Source organism: Rhinoderma darwinii, chromosome 2 (genome assembly GCF_050947455.1).
Source record: "Rhinoderma darwinii isolate aRhiDar2 chromosome 2, aRhiDar2.hap1, whole genome shotgun sequence".
NCBI classification, from domain to species: domain Eukaryota; kingdom Metazoa; phylum Chordata; class Amphibia; order Anura; family Rhinodermatidae; genus Rhinoderma; species Rhinoderma darwinii.
The window spans coordinates 28,052,750-28,066,154 of NC_134688.1; positions in this window are offsets into that span (position 1 = coordinate 28,052,750).

The following is a 13,405-nucleotide window of genomic DNA, read 5'->3' on the forward strand; positions in this document are numbered from 1 at the left end:
AAAACGCACTGTGATTGGTAGGTCTGAACAGACCCACCAATCACCGCAATCGCCGGCAATGGACCAATAGCAGCAGTCCATTTCCGTTCACATGCGGGAGAGGGGGGAGCACAGTAACTGTCCCGGGAACTGTTTTTATAACTTTTATAACAGTTTTTATAACTTTTAGGGAGGATCGGTGAATCTGTACAGATCCGCCGATCACATCGATCGCCGGCATTGGACCGCTTTTACGGGTCCTTTGCCGGTTACTGAGATGTGTAAGCTGTCGGGGGGACGAGTATTTTTTTACCAGCCCCCGGCTAAAAACGTACAGCAATCGCCGGCAATGGACCGCCGCTATTGGTCCATTGCCGGTCACATGGGGCAGAGAGGGGGACCTTTATAACCGTTCCCGGACTTAACTACAAGTCCCGGGACTAATCGGGGTCCTTTGCCGGTGACTCGGGAGTGTTAGCTGTCAGGGACAGCTTCTCTCCCAGTTCCTGGTGCACACAGTCACCGGCTGTGTACACCGGGAACAACTCAGTCACTATACGTCCTCGTGCGGGAAGTAACCACCCGCGACGACGTATATTTACTAAGTCGTGCGGGTAGGGGTTAAAGCTCTGCGCAATATAGAAAACAATATTATTCAAAGTTTCTTTCTAGGATATAGGATCCCCATCGTCCGCCTAGAACAAAGAGCTACCTTTCTCCTTCACAGCACCACTCCCAACCCGTTCATACTGTTAATAAATAATACCACCAACCATGACCATGACCAATAACACTGCCATACCATGACTGATAATCAAACTACCCTCATCTCTGCAGAGTTTGCTGCCTGGACATCTTTGGCTCCTCGCTTTTGCAGTACATGCCCCCCATGTCTGCTACAAATGCCCACACACCAGCCACAAAGTCCTAGCCCCGAAAACCACATAAACTTCTTCCTTGACAGCCACAGATCCTGTCACTCCAGCCACATATGCCCGGTCATGATCCACGCTCGCCTCCAGTGCTGGGCTATTCTTTGTCTGATATGTGGCACTCACATTTGTACATCAGAATTTAGTAAGTCCGTACTCCAGAAAAACTCCTGCCGTATACAACGAACGCATCTATAGCGCCCCATCCACTGAAGTGTCCTTTTGGTATCTGTCGAGCCGGTATATCTTCTTTTCAACTGTATGGAATAGCGTAGTCGACTACACTATTTAATACAGAGGCTTCCAGCAGAAAAAATGTATAGGTATGTGTTTTTTATAACATGGGAGCCTATGGGTGCGATAAATGTTACTGTATACCTATTCAGTGGAATACATTGAAGGCTTCCAACATAAGTCTGTGACCTACTGTACACTGAAAGCGAAATGTGAATACACTCTGAGGTCGGCTCCGGAGAGGACTTTAAATGGCAGAGGGAAGCAGCTACAAAGCAAAATTGGTGATTGCCAGCGCACAACAACAGGGGCATTGGGCAAAAGACCCTGAGCATGTGCCCTTGGTGCCCGAGCCTAATGACACCAATGTTCTTTATAATTTACCTTATTACCATAAGACTATATTGACAACTTGCAAAGTCTATATGAATATTGACCTGGTAGGATTTGAACTCCTAGTCCTAGAGATGCAAAGCAATGTGCTATAAGGAGTAGAAAGTATGGAGCACTCTCACTCAGTTACTAATAACGATAATCCAATATTAGCTCTTTGACTTTTCTTAGTTAAGTATAGTTTGATATATGCCTGACAAACGTTTTGTCTCCCACACATGGTTGCAGCTGCCCATGGAGATTTTATTACCCTTTACTATCTATTTAACACTTGCCCTTTAAGGCTACCTGTCATCTGGGTTCACACTTTTTGGCATATTTATTAGAGAATTTATTTTCAGTGTGGCTTAACCTTAAAAAAAGAGGAACAGATAAGTCCCTTTTAATAACTTTTGTCATCTCTAGTCTATGGATAGATTAGTCATGGCTGAAAGTTCCCTTCTACCCAAATCTAGCATAATATAGAATACATTAATATAATATGGAATACATATATACAATATAAAATCTAATAGAGTACATATATAATATATAAAATATAATCTAGAATAAATATATATATTTAGAAAATAATCTAGAATACATATATAATATAGTATATAATCTAGAACACACACATATATATGTATTTTACAATATAATACAGAATACATATATATAATATAGAATATAATATAGGATACATTTATTAATATTTGTGGGTGATTATTAGGATACATAAAAATATTGTTTAGACAGACATTGTTCTGAGCCCGTCCTGACTGAGACGCCCCTAATGACGCGGGTAAGGGGTGTCTCTCTGCCTTCTGTAGTGATTCAGATTTGAATGTTTAAAACTACCAGCCAAAGCCAGAGCTGCATGTGTGGATCAGCCGCTCTGCCTGTATAAGCAATGAGATGGCCCCTTCATCATTTATTTCTGTTACTTATGCGGACCACTGAGCCATAATGCTGTCCATGAGGAAGAGAAAATTGTCTAGCAAGAGACCCCAACATTTTTCATACAGCACGCACCACTAAAATAAGTTTGGCGCATCCTCAGACTGCCTTTTATAAGTTTATGCTTTCTAAATCTTAGCTTAGTAAATCTGCCCCGTAGTGTCTGGCTATTTTATGTGGAAGAACATGTGGATGTGTTGGTGCTGCACTGCATTGGGACAAGCCAATTATGTCGCAGTGTCACTATTAATAAGAACACATCTGTCTACTCTCTGGGATTGTCTAGGATAGTAACGATGTATACACCCACTCTGAATACAATTGAATACTAGGTGTGGGTGATTGATCAGCTGTCCACTTATGACAGCTTTAGGGGGCAGCACAGCAGGCAGAGTATAGAGGCAGCAGCACAGCAGGTGGGGTATAGGGGGGGGGGAAGCAGCACAGCAGGTGGGGTATAGGGGGGGAAGTAGCACAGCAGGTGGGGTATAGGGGGGAAGCAGCACAGCAGGTGGGGTATAGGGGGAGGCAGCAACACAGCAGAAAGAAGGCAATAACACAGCAGGCACAGTATAGGGGGAGTTAGCAGCACAGCAGGCACAGTATAGGGGAGGCGGCACACGCAGCAGGCGCAGTATAGGGGAGGCAACTGAGGGTTAGTAGAGTAGCACAGCGGGCACAGTATGGGGGGAGTCATCAGCAGAACAGCAGGCGAAGTATAGAGGAGGCAGCACACACAGCAGGCACAGTATAGGGGAGGCAGCACACACAGCAGGCACAGTATAGGGGAGGCAGCACACACAGCAGGCACAGTAAAGGGGAGGCAGCACACACAGCAGGCACAGTATAGGGGAGGCAGCACACACAGCAGGCACAGTATAGGGGAGGCGGCACACACAGCAGGCACAGTATAGGGGAGGCGGCACACACAGCAGGCACAGTATAGGGGAGGCGGCACACACAGCAGGCACAGTATAGGGGAGGCGGCACACACAGCAGGCACAGTATAGGGGAGGCAGCACACACAGCAGGGACAGTATAGGGGAGGCGGCACACACAGCAGGCACAGTATATGGGAAGGCAACTGAGGGTTAGTAGAGTAGCACAGCAGGCACAGTATAGGGGAGGCAGTACACACAGCAGGCACAGTATAGAGGAGGCAGCACACACAGCAGGCACAGTATAGAGGAGGCAGCACACACAGCAGGTCCAGTATAGGGGAGGCAGCACACACAGCAGGCACAGTATAGGGGAGGCAACTGAGGGTTAGCAGAGTAGCACAGCGGGCACGTGCAAGCATAGTACTGGGGCTAGCAGAACACCACAGGGCCAGAAAGCACAGCATCGAGAAACAGCAGAATAAATATTGGGGGCAGAAAGCACAGAATTTGTTGGCAGCAGCACATCAGGCGCAGTATTGGGTGGAGCAGGATGGGATGTTTGTGCTGTATAGCGGCACAAAGACTCCCATACAATGCTCTGTTAACCCCTTAGTGACCAGCCTATTTTAGGCCTTAATGACCAAGCTGTTTTTTACGTTTTTCCATTCAAAGAGCTATAACTTTTCTATTTTTGCGTCTTTTTACGCGCCGTCTTTTGACAGCGGCGCGTAAAAAAAAAAGCCTGTCTGCACAGAACACCATAAGACTCATTGAATTCAATGGGCAGATGTTTGCCGACGCTTTGGAGTCGTATTTTCGGGCGTAATTCCAGGCGTAAAACGCCTGAATTACATCCGTAAATAGGGCGTGTGAACATACCCTAAAACTGACAGGCACTTGGATGGCTTTAACATACATTCACTAGAGGCAGACATGGGGCCCTTTGTTAGGCCCCCGGCTGCCATAGAAACCACTGGCACCACGCGATCGCATCATAGGTGTGCTGATGGGGTGAGAAAAGGAGCCCCCTCCCTCTAAAACCACTAAAATGCGGTGGTCGTAATTGACGGCCGCATCTGTGGGGTTAAACGGGCAGGATTGATGTTGATTTCCATCCCGCCCACTCGAGCAGGTCTGCTGCAAGCCCTCAGCTACCTCCAGCAGCTGAGAGCAATGAGCTTTTAAACCACCTGGCAGCGCTGTTTCATTCTGAAGCAGCGGCATAAAAAGGCTACTGCATCAGAATAAAGCCCGTTAGTGACTGCCGTGAAAAGGCGTATTGGCGGTCGCTAACGGGTTAAATGTCGTATTTACAGATCTATTCTCCTCTAGAAGCATTGCCCCGGAAATGTGGCAACCAATGGAGCGTACCACATGTTTTTTAACATGGGAACCTATGGGTGACAGATGCCACTGTTATGGATTTGTCAGAGGTATACATTAAATATACACGTAGGGAAGCTCCAGCGACATAACTGTCCATATATGAACAGTTATGTCGCTGGAGCTTCCTGCACAGCCACTCTTCCCGGGGACCCTGACCCTGGCGAAGCTCCTGATGTCTGTCTATATATGGACATTGACGTCAGGAGCTCCTTCAGGGCAGGAGTCCCCGAGCGTTGTATCCCACTGTATGCCATACAGTGGGAAACTTAGCAGCCTACCGTCAGAGGTATAAGTCGGGTATAGGTCAGGAGGTATAGGTCGGGACGAACTATATGCCATGTTTTGTGGTGTGGTGTGGCTTGGCAGCTGTGCTTCATATTTATCAATCCCTAATGACAGAATTTTGTTGTACACAAGTGAACCACATGTACGACAGGTCCCGGCTTGCACAGTTCTTGTCGGCTTCGAATATTTCTTAGTTCTGTGAAATTCCTTTAAGCCATCCAATTATTCAGAAAGTCTAATAATCTGGCACATTTTGCATCATAGAATTTTAACATAATATGGAATTTTACAAGACTAGAAGCATAGGATTGAGTAAAAACAACCATTTAGGAAATTATTTTTTATTTTGGCCAGAGCTTACCCCATAGTGATATATTGCTGGAGTTTAGAGCCTTCACAGTGGATGGCATTGCGAGATAGTCCAGTATTATCTATAATGTATGTCTATGGGGGTTGCATGATTGCATATATGATAACAATTTGCATGCAATTTCTTTCCCTATAGAGTCCTATTAAAATCACGTGCGTTCGAGGTTTTAAACAATATCACAATGGCCTTTTTTAACTCCCAAAAAGAAGGCTCCTCCAACAAAATGGCAGGAAATCACATGTGATCTTATAAATGTGATTTTATTTTGCAATGAAATATCGCATATAAATGTGATATACTTACGTATCGATTTTTCGGTGCGTTTTCATGCATTGCTAGACATTGGGGGAAACGATCAACTTTACTATGCCAGTTTTCTGGCAAAGAAAAAAGTCACAAATGCATTAAAAGTCGCAATTTGCTAACAAAACATGTGACTTGTTATGTAATAAGACAGAGACACGCATGATCCGCTGACACTGAACCCGTCAGTCCCGCTGACCTGATGGATTCAGGTCTCAGCGCAAGATACAGCTGCCTGTATACAGGATACAAAGAAGCTGTATCTCAAAAAGTAAAAATAATTTTTAATTAAAGAGTATTTAGAAAGTTGCACCAAACACACTGATAAACATATATATATATGTGTTTTTAAAGGTGAAGATAACCTTTAAGGTTTTTTACTTTTAGGCCAGGATCACACACATAGTTTTGATGAAGTAGTTGATGCAGTTTTTGGATCAGTTTTTTTTTTAAACCTAACACAGGAGTGGACACAAAATGAAAGGAGAGATATCAGTCTTTTATTTACACCTTTTTTTCCTTTTGGATCCATTTCTAGGTTTGACTACAAAATACTAAGCCAAACATTGCACCAAAAACGTCATCAAAACTGTGTGTGTGATCATGGCCTTAGGCCAGTTTTACACAAGTGGGATTTGCAAAGTAATATTGACGCAAAAATGCACCTGTTTAAGGGTACATTAAAATTAGCCATTTTTGTCTGCGCAGTAAAAACCGCATGAAAAAGATCTGTCTATTTGTGATGCAGTTTTCACAGGTGAAACTGTAAAATAAATGTGTTTCACCTGTAAAAACCATACAGGTAAAAACTGCATTGCAAACCGCGGCAATTATTATTTTGAATGCTCTTTTACTGCGTGGCCACAAACGTCTCATGTAAAAGCACCCTTAGGCGGGGACACTCGGCCTAACACACGGATATGAAAAATGTGAAGTATTACGGATGATATTGCATCAGTATTACAGATCCGTATTACTAATAGGATGTCTTCTGGGGAGAAAATTGAATATCATAAGACAGCCCCTTTGAAAAACGGATGCAATATGGACTAAATACGAATACACCCAGTATTTTAATCAGTTTCCAAAGACTTCAATGGGCGTTTTACATCCGCAATACGGATGAAAGTAGTGCATGCTGCATTTTGAAAATACGCATGTATTTTATGTGTCAATGTGAATAGCCTCATTAAATAAAATTAGCTCTGTATAAGGGTATGTTCACACGGCCTATCTTTGGCCGTTTTTTTGGGCCGTAAAGTCAGAAAAACGGCCGAAAAATCGTAAGCAGAACACCTCCAAACATCTGCTCATTGATTTCAATGGGAAAAACGGCGTTCTCTTCCGACGGGCCGTTTTTTTACGCAGCCGTTTTGAAAAACGGCCGCGTAAAAAAATGGCAGCGAAAAAGAAGTGCAGGTCACTTCTTGGGCCGTTTTTGGAGCCGTTTTTCATTGAGTCTATTAACCCCTATCCGCACCAGGACGTAACTGTCCGTCGTTGCGGGAGGTTACTTCCCGCACGAGGACGTACAGTTACTGAGTTAATCCCGGTGCACACTGTCGGCGACAGTGTGCACCGGGAAGTCAGCTGTCGCCGACAGCTGACACTCCCCTCTTGCCGGCCAGCGGTCCTTTGCCGCTGATTTCGGCGCATTAACCCCTTAAATTCGGCGATCGGGTGCAATCGCCGAATTTTAGGGGTTTCTAACATATCGGCAGACCCCCGTCCGAAATCGCGAGGTCTGCCGATAGTTAGTATGGCAAACGGAAGCCAAACGATGGCTTCCGGGTCTGCCATGGACGGAAGCCCATCAGGACCAACCTTCGGCTGGTCCTGATAGGCTTCCTGTCAGAGTGACAGAAAGTCACTGTGCCGTTCCCGATGCACACTGTCGGCGACAGTGTGCATCGGGAACTTGGAGATCAGTTGTCCCCGACAGCTGACACTCTCCAGTGTTGCCGATCAGCGGCTCATCGCCGCTGATTTCGGCAATTAACCCGTTACATGCCGGGCTCGATTGCGATCTCCGCATGTAGCGGGTTTGTAGCGCATCAGCAGCCCCCATGCAATCGTGGGGGCTTCTGATGCTTGTGATGGCACCCGGGGGCCAGACAACGGCCCCCAAGTATGCCATGTATGTCAGCCTATGAGGATCAGCCTCTGCTGATCCTCGTAGACCAACTGTCAGAGCGACTGTGACGTCACACTGACAGTTGGAATACATTACACTACCTAGGTAGTGTAATGTATTCTAGCAGCGATCAGAGCTGCAGGTCAAAAAGATAAAGTGTCAAAAGTAAAAGAAAAGTTAATAAACAAAATTATAAAGTGTAAAAAGTAAAAAAAAGTTAATAAAAATGTTTTATAAAAGTGTAAAAATAAAAGGTTTTGTTTTCCTATAATAAGTCATTTATTATAGGGAAAAAATGAAAACGTTAAAAAAAAGTACACATATTTGGTATCGCCGCGTTCGTAACGACCCAATCTATGAAACTATAATGTTAATTTTTCCGCACGGTGAACGCCGCAAACAAAATAAACGGAAAACTGTCAGCATCGCTATTTTTTGGTCACCACCCCTCCTAAGATATCGAATAAAAAGTGATCAAAAAGTCGCATTTACCCCAAAATGGTACCATTAAAAACTACAACCCGTCCTGCAAAAAACAAGACCTCCCACAGCTTTTTTGACGAAAAAATAAAAACGTTACGGCTCAAAATAGCGTGTCCCACAAAATAAATTATTTTATAGAAACTTAATTTTATAGTGCAAACGCTGCAAAACTTAAAAAAATCTATACACATATGGTATCGCCATAAACGTACCGACCGGCAGAATAAATTAAAACATAATTTATTGCGCACGGTGAACGCTGTAATAAATAAATAATTTAAAGCGCCAAAATCGCTGTTTTTTGGTCACCTTAGCTCTAAAAAAGATCCTGAGGGGCCAAAATGCTCACTATACCCCTAGAAAAATACCTTGAGGGGTGTAGATTCCAAAATGGGGTCACTTTTGGGGGGTTTCCACTGTTTTGGTCCCTCCGGGGCGTTGCAAACCCGACATGGCACTGAAAACCAATCCAGCAAAATCTGCGCTCCAAAATCCAAAAGGCGCTCCCTCCCTTCTGAGCCCTGCTGTGGGTCCAAACATCAGTTTACGACCACATATGGGGTATTGCTGTAATCGGGAGAAATTGCTTTACACATTTTGGGGTGCTTTTTCTCCTTTATTCCTTGTAAAAATGAAAAAATTCTATGTTTCCACAGAAAAATAGGTGATTTTCATCTTCACAGACTAATTCCACTAAATTCTGCAAAAAAACTGTGGGGTCAATATGCTAACTATACCCCTAGAAAAATGCCTTGAGGGGTGTAGTTTCCAAAATGGGGTCACTTTGGGGGGGTTTCGACTGTTTAGGTACCACAAGACCTCCTCAAACCTGACATGGTGCCTAAAATATATTCCTAAAAAAAGGAGGCCCCAAAATCCACTAGGTGCTCCTTTGTTTCTGAGGCCGGTATTTCAGTCCATTACCGCACTAGGGCCACATGTTGGATATTTCTAAAATCTGCAGAATCTGGGCAATAAATATAGAGTTACGTTTCTCTGGTAAAACCTTCTGTGTTACAGATTTTTTTTTATTACAAATGAATTTCGGCAAAAAAAATGAAATTCGTAAATTTCACCTCTACTTTGCCTTAATTCCTGTGAAACGCCTAAAGGGTTAAAATATTTTCTGAATGTGGTTTTGAATACCTTGAGGGGTACAGTTTTCAAAATGGGGTGATTTATGGGGATTTTCTAATATATAAGGCCCTCAAAGCCACTTCAGAACTGAACTGGTCCCTGAAAAAATAGCCTTTTGAAATTTTATTGAAAATATGAGAAATTGCTGCTAAAGTTCTAAGCCTTGTAACGTCCTAGAAAAATAAAAGTACGTGAAAAAAATGATGCAAACATAAAGTAGACATATGGGGGATGTTAACTAGTAACTATTTTGTGTGGTATTACTATCTGTTTCACAAGCAAATACATTTAAATTTAGAAAAATGCAAATTTTTGCTAAAATTTGAAGTTTTTCACAAATAAATATTTAATTTATCGACCAAATTTTTTCACTAACCTAAAGTCCAATGTGTCACGAGAAAACAATCTCAGAATCGCTTGGATAGGTAAAAGCATTCCGGAGTTATTACTACATAAAGTGACACATGTCAGATTTGAAAAAATCATCTGTGTCCACAAGGCCAAAACAGGCTGTGTCCTAAAGGGGTTAAAAACAGCTCCAAAAACAGCCATAAAAAAACGCTGTGAAAATCGCGATTGGCTTAAAAAACGTCTGAAAATCAGGAGGTTTTCCCTTGAAAACAGCTCCGTATTTTCAGACGTTTTTGGTTAAGCGTGTGAACATACCCTGATAGTCTGCAAAATACAGATGGAATACGGATGTAAAATACACTTGTCTGAAAGAGGCCTATAAATGAAATTTCTTTTTTTTTCCTTTTGGAAAGACATCTCTGCAGGTCTAAGAAATGTGCAGCGCTATCAATCACAGGAGGCAGCTGTCCTTGAGTAAACACTGTGGGGTGAGCTCGTAGATCTTTCCTCCCCGACACCCTATAACACCCTATAACACCTTCTGTCACCGCAGTATGAGAGCACTCGTCTGGGTTTGCTCTTCTTGTTTACTCCTCGGACTGGACCTTGATATACAATCCTTTATCACCAACCATCATCCACACAAGGTCGGTTTTATTGATAACCTTCAAGGAAGAAACAAACCACAAGATCTGAAATGATGGCCCATTCACAGTGATATTTCCATTTTCTTACGGCCTACATTTAGATCAAAATTCAGGCAACTTTTGTTGATGTTCATGCTGTAGTAAAAAATGTTTCCCCATTGGGCCATAATGCGCCCATAATTTAGATTCGATGACCACCCAGCTTAGCAAAACTATAAGGCCTGATTCAGACAAGCGTATTTCACGTCCATGTGCTGTCCGTTTTTTTCACGGACACCACACGTACCTATGAAATTCAATGGGGCTATTCAGATATGCGTTGTTTTTCACGCAGCTTGTACCCGTTGTGTAAAACTCAATGCATGTCCTATTTTGGTGCGTTCTTGCGCACCACACACCGATTGAAGTAAATAGGTGCGTGAAAATCACGGACAGCACACGGACGTCTTCCGTGTGCTGTCCGTGATTCATGCACCATTTGCTAAAGAAATGCAGAGAAAAAAACCAAAACGTGCACCAACCATGACATCAAAAACGGATGCTACATGGATCACACACTGATGGCACACAGAACTGCAACGCATGAAAAACGCTGCGTTTTTTTTTACGCGCGCAAAAAAGACGCTCGTGTGAATCCAGCCTAAAGGTAAGTTCACACTTGGCGGATTAGCTGCGGATTTTCCTCAACAGATTTCATTGCGGATTATCCACAGCGTATTACAGTAGCAGCAAAGTGGATAATATTTGAACAAATCTCATACACATGCTGCGGAAAAAAATCAGATGAAAAACCGTTCATAAATTGACCTGCGTTGCGGTTTTTAAATCCGCAGGATGTCAATGTGGAATCGTTGCTCTTTGTTGAATGGGGATGTAAAAGCCGCAAAAATAGCAAATGTTGCGATCCTGCAGCAGAAATCACAAGTGAGAAAAAAAAACACTTTTTTTTTGTTTCAAATTAGTAAAAAAGCCAATACTTACACCCCGTGGTGGTGCCATGGCAAAGCGTCCCTCTGTTCCCTGTGCAGCCCGACCTCCTGGGATGACGTCTTATTCCATGTGACTGCTGCAACCAATTAGAGGCTGCAGCGGTCACATGGGCTGCAGCATCATCACAGGAGGCAAGACTGCACACAGAACTAAGGGACGTGTTGCCATGGCACCACCACGGGGTGTAAGTATTGGCTTTATTTTCCAGCACTGTTTTCCACAGCGGAGCATCTGACGAAAAATTTGCACCACAATTCGGTGCGATTTTTTCGGCTGGTTCTAGGTCCCAGCAGCATAGATATAGGGGTCGCAGTAGTCACAGTTGCGACCGGGCCCCTAAGCCTGGGGGTCCACAGGGCCCCTGTTGCCACACAGCACGCTATTGATTTAATAAATTCTCTGTGCCGGGATGCCGGCACTTCCTGTTAATTGGCTAGGGCTCCTTTAACGTCATGGTACCATGTGACCGTGACGTCACGTGAGGGGAGTTCCAGCCAGTGTGGAGGACACGGTGCAGAAGATCCTGGAAGGCTCCAGTTGAGCTGCAGAGGGGGCCCGTAATTTATATGTATTGTACGGTCTGTGTTTGCGGTGGAGAGAGGAGATGGGGGCCTTTAAATTACAGCCCCCCCTCTCTCCACCGCAAACTGCGCAATACAATACATTACAAACTGTGGGTCGTGTGAAGACCTCCGCGGGGTCGCAAACCACTTACCGAGGTCTCGGTTCCAGCTGTATCTGCATCCTCAGGATGCAGATACAGTTGAATTCAATTCTGGAGAAAGGAGCTCATGGCTCCTTCCAGCATTCACTGCCGTGAGCTATTAGCGGCTCGACGCAGACAAGCGAGATATAGTGACGTCATCGCGCCTGTTTGTGCCGAGTCACTCACTGCACAGTGCAGAGGAGAAGGATCTCCTCCACCCATCGTGGGAACGGGGATAGGTAAGTAATTTTATTATTTTCCATCCATGAGGGCATTATACTGTGTGGGGGCAGCTATGGGGGGTATTATGCTGTGTGGGGGAATATATGTGGGCATTATACTGTGGGGGCAGCTATGGGGGCATACTGTGTGGGGGCAGCTAAGGTTGGCATTATACTGTGTGGGGGCAGTTAAGGGGTGCATTATACTGTGTGGGGGCAGCTATGGTGGCATTATACTTTATGGGGGCATTTAACTGTATGGGGGCGTTATACTGTATTGGGGCAGCTATGAGGGGCATTATACTGTGTGGGGGCAGCTATGGCGGAATTATACTGTGTGGGGGCAGCTATGGGGCATTATACTGTATGGGGGCAGCTATGGTGCGCATTATAATTTATTGGGGAAGCTATGGGGGCATTGTACTATATGGGGGCAGCTAAGGGGAGAATTATACAGTTTGGGGGGCAGTTATGGGGTTAATTTTACTGTATGGGGCCGCAATGGGGGTCATTATACTGTATGGGGGCAGCTATGGGGAGCATTATACTGTATGGGGGCAGCTATGGGGGCATTATATATTATGGGGTATCCATGGGGGCTGTTGGGCAAAGCGGTTGAGCATAGGCGCGGGCAGGGGTCTGGTGGTGTTGGGGTAGGGGGGCCCAAGCTGAATTCTTGCACCAGGGCCCACGAGCCTTTAACTACGCCCCTGCAAGGTCGGATATGCGGCGTACTTTTACGCAGTGTTTCCACCGTGTGTACAAACCCTAAGGGTTCCAGGTATCGTTGCCATGGTATGAACACTACAACTCTAGGATGGCACTCCCTCAGTCCATGGCCAACCAGTCAATGGCTCCTAAAGTCTCACATGCTTCAGCCCACCGGCTACTCACGGCGGCTGTACACGGCCTGCTGCTCAGCATACACACAGCAGGTCCCTCTGACATCACACGGGGTCTCTCCTGCTTTCTCTAAACTTCTTACTTCCTCCTCCTTATCTCTCATAGGTCTCTCCCTTCTCAACAACCCAACG